Source organism: Poecilia formosa, unplaced genomic scaffold (assembly GCF_000485575.1).
Source record: "Poecilia formosa unplaced genomic scaffold, Poecilia_formosa-5.1.2 Scaffold197, whole genome shotgun sequence".
Lineage (NCBI taxonomy): Eukaryota > Metazoa > Chordata > Actinopteri > Cyprinodontiformes > Poeciliidae > Poecilia > Poecilia formosa.
Genome location: NW_006800136.1, coordinates 185,771 through 194,371, shown reverse-complemented (window position 1 = coordinate 194,371; position 8,601 = coordinate 185,771). Strand labels below are relative to the sequence as shown.

The following is an 8,601-nucleotide window of genomic DNA, read 5'->3' as shown; positions in this document are numbered from 1 at the left end:
AATACAGTTTACGCCAGTGAAAAGATTATTCTAGAGTGTTTCCTTGGTTCACCTGTGGCGTTTTGGCTTGTGATGGCATATATAGGATTTCTGGCCCTGCTGTGCTTTCTGTTTGCTTTTTTAGGCCGGAAGTTACCTGATAACTTTAACGAAGCTAAATTCATAACCTTCAGCATGCTGATATTCTGTGCCGTCTGGCTCGAATTCATCCCAGCTTATGTCAGCTCTCCTGGAAAGTTTACTGTAGCTGTGGAGATATTTGCAATTCTAGCCTCAAGCTTTGGTTTGCTTTTTTGTATTTTTGCACCAAAGTGTTATATTTTACTACTGAAACCTGAGAGGAATACTAAAAAACATTTGATGGGAAGAGACAAGATTTAGGAAAAACAAAGTGCAGTGATAATATAGTCCACATTTTAGCTGTTATTAGTTTCTGAATGCTTTCATAATTTCTTTTGTTCTTTGTGTTTAGTTTTCACTAGTTATTTATCTCAAAGAGAAAAATCCATTCACCACCATTAGTTTAATCATTACTTGTTGATTTATCTGGTGGTACTATATCTACACTGAGCAGCCTCAATAATGACAAAATATGTGACGTTGATTACCAATCCCAGGGATTGTACTTTTTTATTACAGCACTTGATATTATAAAAGGCGTAGGTTGAAACAGTAAAGTAAGGTAAACGGCAACAAACATCTAATCGGAAAAAAGTTAATCAAAAGTTTATACAAATTACAGTGAAACCGAATGGAGGCAGAAAATCAGTTTGACAATTTCAAGACACTAAGTGCAGATTAATTGAAACATTTTATTTGCAAATAGAGTTTTGTCTGGGCTTGACAGTTTCCGTGTTATTGGGTCCTTTGATCTGCAGTGCCTATTCCAGGGTGTAAACTCTTTGCTTTACTTATTAAAAAGTCGTAAAAAGAAGAACAGCATCTCTGTGGTCCTTTTGCAGCTCTCGTCTCCATGTATGCACCACTGAACGGCATAAGACACATCTATGGGGTTGAAATGTCCTTTTCCGATCCCAGTTTATAGCAGAAATCTTGACCAAAGAATTAAAAATGTCTCAATCCAAGCAAAACTTCTGCGTCAGGTGGAGAAGTTTTAAAGAAAAAAATAAAAAGAAAAGAAAAAAAACACTCTTTGTTTTATTGTGATGTCTTGCAGTCTTAAACGTCTACTTCTTCTTTATCACCTTTAACAATGACATTTCCTCTGACATCCCCAGCTGTCTGGAAGAGAGGAGCTAGAAAAGTAATCCTAAAATTTTAAGTCATCCAAAGCAAAGTGTCAAGAAAGAATAATAATTAAAAAAAAACAAAAATGTTATAATAAAACTGAGTGAATGTATAATTGTTTTTTCAGTTAACTGCAAAAAGCAATCCTAGCATTTAACACAGATGAATTATTAAAGACTACATGTCTGTGTCCAGGAAAATATATAGTATAATAAAAAAAATGCAGTTAAACAGTGATCAGGTGAGATATTTTAGCGGTTTATGTTGCCTAGAAAAATGCGGTTTTTCTGCAGAAACCACAGAAAAATGAATGAGAAATTGTGGCCTCTGAAAATCATTGGCAACATTTTCGTAAGAATGTAGTCAAGTATTCTGTTGTCTTTAAAAGTATGTTTTCATGATGAAAACCAATTTAAAGAAACATTTACAGGAGAGCATGCAGGACTTAACGGTGTGCTTCCCTATCAGGGACAAAACAAGCAACGTGATTGGTGGGGACAATGAAAATATTCAGAATCAGCCCTGCTGGGGTTTGATGCGTTCCTATAAAACAGTCAGACTATACCTTTCCTGTCACTTAGGACTTGTGTGCTAAGTACTCAGGTGAGGAATTATGCTGCTTATTGTGGGCCTGTTACTTTTCTGTCTTGTGGATGTAAGAGGGGAAAACCCTTCATGTCAAATATACGGGACACAAGAACTGTCTCAGTTTTCTAAGGAGGGAGATATCATCATCGGAGGCATTTTCTCCTTCCACCAGAACCCGGTCACAGTCAGTCCAGAGCTCACAATCAACCCGGGAGCAATCCAGTGTAAAGGGTAAGACAGTAATAGGTTAAGGATGAATCTTTTGTCATCATGTAATTTTTATGTCTTTTTTATTTTTTTACAGGCTGGAAATAGGTGAGCTTCAGTATGCGTACACCATGATGTTTGCGATAGATGAGATTAACAATAGCACTGAACTGCTGCCAGATGTGACACTCGGTTATAGGATCTTTGACTCCTGCCCAAGCATACCTCTGTCTATCAGGTCATCGCTGAATCTCATGAATCCATACGAAGACAGAGAAGGGTTGTGCAACAACCTCTCCAGCGTGTATGCCGTCATTGGGGACACAACTTCCACCTCTACGATAGGCATAGCACGTACGCTGGGTCCCTTCAGGGTGCCTGTGGTGAGTGGCACTCATGCATTCTGACTCACTGGAAGGAATGATGCGATTTTAATTTTCTACTTTTCTTTTCAGATTAGTCATTCGGCCACTTGCGCATGTCTCAGCGACAGGAGGATCTACCCATCCTTCTTTCGAACCATACCAAGTGACATTCATCAGAGCAAAGCGCTGGCAAAGCTTGTGAAACACTTTGGCTGGACTTGGGTGGGAGCGATCCGAACTAACAACGACTATGGAAACGGTGGCATGGCCAGCTTCTTGGAAGCAGCAACAAAGGAAGGCGTGTGCGTCGAGTATTCAGTCGCCATCTACCGGACCGACCCCAGGAAGTCATTCCTACAAGTCGTGGACATTATCAGAAAATCCACCTCAAAGGTCATAGTTGCTTTTGCAGATGCAACAGATCTTGATGTACTCATGAAAGAGCTTCACGCCCAGAATGTGACAGGCCTGCAGTGGGTGGGAAGCGAAGGCTGGATCACGTATCGTTACTTTGCCTCTCCGGCGAACTACGCCGTGGTTCAGGGGGCCGTGGGCTTCGCAGCGCTCAACGCTCACATCCCTGGGCTGCAGGAGTTCCTCACCAACAGCAGACCGTCCACCGCACCGGGAAATCAGGGACTCGTTGAGTTGTGGGAAACGCTCTTTGACTGCACCCTGTCACCAAAACCAGGGATTTACCCGCAGGATCGTGTTACAGCCTGCAGCGGCGCAGAGAGCCTGTGGGATGTAAAGACGCGATTTACTGATGTTTCAGATGCCAGCCTGTTGAATAATGTCTACAAAGCCACATACGCTGTTGCTCATGCTTTGAGCATGGTGTTTAATTGCAAAGATGGAGACGGGCCCTTTGAGAACAATGCTTGTGCTGACAGGCAGAAATTTCAACCATGGCAGGTAAACATGAACAAAAACAACAATGTGCTCGAATCCAAACAGCAATGATGTGGTAATCATGAGAAACTCACTTCCCCCCCCTGCAGGTGTTGCACTACCTAACGCAGGTGAACTTCACCAGTAAAACTGGTGAAAATGTTTTCTTCGACGAGTTCGGTGACCCCGTCGCACGTTACGCACTGGTAAACTGGCAACGGGATGAGACAGGGTACATACAGTTTGAAACTATCGGTTATTATGATGCCTCCAGATCTGAAGGTCGGCAATTTGAGATGGAAGCTGGAGTGAGAGCCATCTGGGCAGGAGAAAGTCACGATGTGAGTCAATTTAGATTCTCTGCTCAATGCGTGGTTTGTTTTTACACCGTTTCAGCTTTAAATATCGTCTCTGCGGATCAGGTACCGACGTCCATCTGCAGCGGCACCTGTTTGCCTGGCACTCGCCGGGCGTTCATTAAAGGCAAACCCGTCTGCTGCTTTGACTGCATCGTCTGTGCTGAGGGGGAGTTCAGCAATGGCACAAGTGAGGCGGCGGGATTTGTAGCCTTTACCCTGGTGCTCATTGTGTTTCTGCTGGGTAAAATCGCTGCCAGCACTTTACTGGTGTACCTGAAGATGTGTTCTCTGTACAGCTTAAACGTGTTTATCCTTTCAGATGCTGTGAAATGTGAAAAATGCCCTGATGAGTACAAGTCCAGTGAAGAGAGGAACCAATGTCACTTAAAATCGGTTGAGTTCCTCACCTTCACAGAGCTAATGGGTATAACGTTGGTCACCTTGTCCCTCCTTGGTGCAATCTCAACAGTGGCTGTAAGCCTGATATTTTTCTGCCAAAGACACACGCCCATTGTCCGAGCCAACAACTCTGAGCTGAGCTTTCTCCTGCTGTTCTCCTTGGGTTTGTGCTTTCTGTGTTCTCTGACCTTCATCGGCCGGCCCTCCGATTGGTCCTGCATGCTGCGCCACACAGCGTTTGGCATCACCTTTGTCCTCTGTGTGTCCTGCATTCTGGGGAAAACAACGGTGGTTCTGTTGGCCTTTCGGGCTACTGTTCCTGGCAGCAACGTGACAAAATGGTTTGGCCCTCCACAGCAGAGACTCAGTGTCTTAGCTCTCACACTTGTTCAGGTTTTGATTTGTATAATATGGCTAACAGTCAGCCCTCCCCATCCATTCAAAGCCACTCAATATTACAGTGAGAAGATCATACTGGAGTGTGCACTTGGATCACCTCTGGGCTTCTGGGCCGTATTGGGGTATATCGGGGTTTTAGCCATGTTGTGCTTTGGATTGGCCTTCTTAGCCAGAAAGCTTCCTGACAATTTCAATGAAGCTAGGTTTATCACTTTCAGCATGCTGATATTCTGTGCTGTGTGGGTCACTTTCATCCCAGCTTATGTCAGCTCTCCTGGGAAATTCAGTGTGGCCGTGGAGATATTTGCCATTCTGGCTTCAAGTTATGGGATGCTGCTCTGTATTTTTTTGCCTAAGTGTTACATCATTTTATTTAAACCCCAAAACAATACAAAGAAACATTTGATGAATAAAGGCACCCTGAAAGCCCTTTAAGATGTGTGTTTCAACTAGAAAAAGTAAATACAATTGTTAAAATATTGATGTTAAAACCTTTCAAACTAACGGTGTGCCCTCGTACATTAAGAATCGGCAGTGTTTATTACGCCTGTGAATTTGAAACTCCAACCAGAAAAGTCAATCTGAGTTTAACAATTGTACGTGTTAACAATTTTATCGGCACTTCTGTTTCTGTCTCTTTAAACAAAAGTAATAAGTTGAGAAATACATTGTATAAATTATAGTAGTATATAGTATGTAACTCTACAAATCTCGCTGGATTTCTCTCTCTGATGAAAATGTTACTTTGGTGCTAGATAAGAAAAAAATGAACACAGCATGTTGATATGCAAGAGACTAAATGAAAAAATGATCAAGTTTTTACCATTTCTATGCATTAACAGGTATCCCAGCTTGTCTTGTCGCTAATAAAAGCTTGACTAAAGTAAAGCAGAAACTTGTAGTGTGGCTTTTTGTGTCACAGCACACACACACAAACACACCTACACACACACACACACACATATATAGCCACAGCTGCCCTGGGGCAGACTGAGAGAAAGCTGTCATACAGTCACCACCACCAGACTCTCTGACCGCCAGCAGCAGGCGAGGTGAGTGAAATGCCTTGCCCAAGGACACAATGACCTGAGTGTAGCCAAGGTTCAAATCACCAGTGACAGAGCAAACTCCTGCTTCCTGAGCTACTGCCATTCAGTTTTTCATGGATGCTGAAGGTTAATTGGTTTTAATGTTGATCAAAAAGGAAACTAGTTTTCATTTTACTTCCTGCTCACGCTGTTTTGACTGCTGGTTGTTCTCCGTTAGCCTCTCGGGCTCCTGATAGAAGTTATTTCTTTATGCCCAGGTCAAAGCGAGAGCTGAGAGACCTCATATTTATTCATGCCGTACAAAATTCAGTATGTTAACATTATTATAACAATAGCAGAGAGTGATTTGTTAAAAAAAACAACAAAAAACAAAACATATACTAGACGACAACTACAAGACAAGTCAAGGACCTTGTTGCAGACAGGCTCTGGAACATGGTGGCTTTGATAGCCACCACAGCTACCTGGAGTCCAGCTGGAGGCTTTAACTTTTGTGTTAAACTCAGCCTGGACGATGGGGGACGTGTGGTCACCTGAAGCTCAGTTGGAAGTCATCTAGCAATAAAAAGTTTGTATATTCAGTTCCATCTTCATCCTGCCACATGTCAATGTGAACCTGGGAAATTCACTAAACCCAAAGGCTCCAACCAATCTGCATTTTGTTGCTCACATTTGTAAGTGCAATTGGGGGAATGTGGCTCTTGTGTAAAGCAGTTTAATTGGATGATCTCACTTGAACAATGCCATGTAGATTAAGTCCATTCATCATTCATATGGCTAGGTGCTTAGATAAAGCGAAACATTGTCTCTGTGTTCAGGAGAGAGCCATGAATTAATAACGAGCCGATGTCTTCATCTGTGTCCTGAAGTGTCTCTGGTCCAACATCTGAATCAAATGGCTGAAAGACCTCAGTGGACGCAGTCAAGGTCTCCAAGTTCCTGCTAATGATCTGATTATTTCACTCAGGTGTGTTGAAGCAAAGACACATCTAAAAGTTTCAGGACGCTGGTCCTCGAGGACTGGAGCTGAAGACCCAAAGCAGCAGCACTTGGAGTTTATCTGAAAAGGAACAGGTTGTTTAAAGTAATAATTGGGAGAATGTGACTGGATTACTAAAAAAGACAAAAAAAATCCTTCTTAAAGTTAACTTTTTTTTTTTTGCAAAATCACGGTGCCGTACCCGAGTCCCTTAAAAGTTTTGCCTAAAATTAAACCCTTCCAACAAAATTGGCAGCAATACCAACGTCATTCCCACATCCGTTTTTTCAAGCTAGAAATAAGGCTGTTTGAGGATATGAAGAGGTTATGCACAACATGATGAGAAGCAAACACAAAAACCTAAAAGAAAAAAAAAAAAACGCACTGTGTGATGAGTGATATTCCAAAACAAAAGTGACCAGATGGTTTTCTATGACGTAGAGACAACTATGTCCCTACACCTACAAAAGATTTTTTATGACTTTTACTATTATTGAATTTGGAACTTTTGTGAAAATGTTATTGGTTAGTTAATACATTATTTTAACCTTTGCAGGATTAAAATGACATCCGTCATGAATACATTTTCAGAAGAAAAACTGTCTTCCCTAATTACATGTATTCAATCTGAGAACCCAGACCCGTTAACATTCCTCCTCCCCTTTCTCCGCCTTGTAGTCCCACGGAGATAAAATGTCGCTGTCCCTCATATATGAGCTGATCCAGAATTCATAAAATACCTTTTCCAAGTATTAGTTTGCCCGGCGGTTTCTGAAATGCTGCTTGGTGACTTGGCTTCTGCAGACATGACGTCCATGCACAGCTGGCCTGAGTTGGGATGTGTGCTTTTACAGCTGCTGTTATCTGTGTCTTTCTCTCAGACTCAGGACCCATCATGTAGGCAGCTAGGAGAGGCTGAGATCCCTCAGCTGCACAGGGATGGCGACATAAAACTGGGGGGAATCTTCTACTTTCACAGCAGCTGGAAGAACATAGAGAACACCTATGAACAGAAGCCGTTGCCACTGCAATGCATCAGGTAAATTATATCTTATAAATTCTGTTTACAGCTTACCTTTGTTTTCTGCTATCATGTAAGTGGATGCTTCATGTGCAATACTACTATCACTACAACAGAAAAAAAAAATGACAATTACCTCTTATTGTCGTTTGAATCAAGTATAAATTTCAGAGAAGTCCAGTTTGCCCAGACCATGCTCTTTGCCATTGAGGAGATAAATAATAGAACGGACCTACTGCCCGGTGTTTCTCTTGGATACAGCATATATGACACTTGTGGTTCCATTCCCAGAAGCATCAAAGTTGCGCTTGCCTTGAACAATCGCAATGAAAGCGTGTCTTCAAACTCTGACACTCCGTGTACCAAACCTGTTCAAGTTCAGGCGATAGTAGGGGAAACCTCTTCCTCTCCCAGCACTGCAATATCGACTCTAATTGGACCGTTTCACATACCACTGGTATGTTAAACTTGCACAATTAAAATTATATTTAAGATAGAAATATTACTACGATCTTTATTTTGTCTTTTTTGTTTGTTTGTTTTAGATCAGCCACTTTGCCACATGTGCCTGTCTCAGTGATAAAACCAAGTATCCATCCTTTCTAAGAACCGTACCCAGTGACTACTACCAGAGCAGAGCTCTGGCTCATCTGGTCAAACATTTCGGCTGGACTTGGGTCGGAGCCGTCAGAAGCGATGATGATTATGGCAATAATGGCATCGCTGCATTCACAGAGACTGCAGAGCAGCTGGGCATCTGCTTGGAGTATTCAGTTTCTTTCTTCAGAACGGATTCAGCAGAAAAAATGCAAAAGGTGATCAACACTATAAAGACGTCCACCTCAAAGGTGATTATCGCCTTCGTCGCACACTTGGACATGGACGTGCTGATACATGAGTTGTCAAACCACAACATGACCGGGTTCCAGTGGGTGGGAAGTGAAGGCTGGATCTCTGATTCTCAGTTTGCAGCAGTGGATAAGAATCACATCCTGGACGGAGCGATCGGCGTTTCCATCGCTAAAGCTCACGTGAGCGGTCTCAGAGAGTTCATACTGGACGTGAGGCCACTCAGATCTTTAAATAACGACTTGTA

The 8,601-nt window shown here is 42.3% G+C and overlaps 1 pseudogene; it reads left to right on the top strand.

Annotated features, from left to right (window-relative positions):
- Positions 1 to 5,344, top strand: part of LOC103148054 (extracellular calcium-sensing receptor-like) — an 8,416-nt pseudogene extending 3,072 nt beyond the window's left edge.
- The last annotated feature ends 3,257 nt before the right edge of the window (positions 5,345 to 8,601 follow it).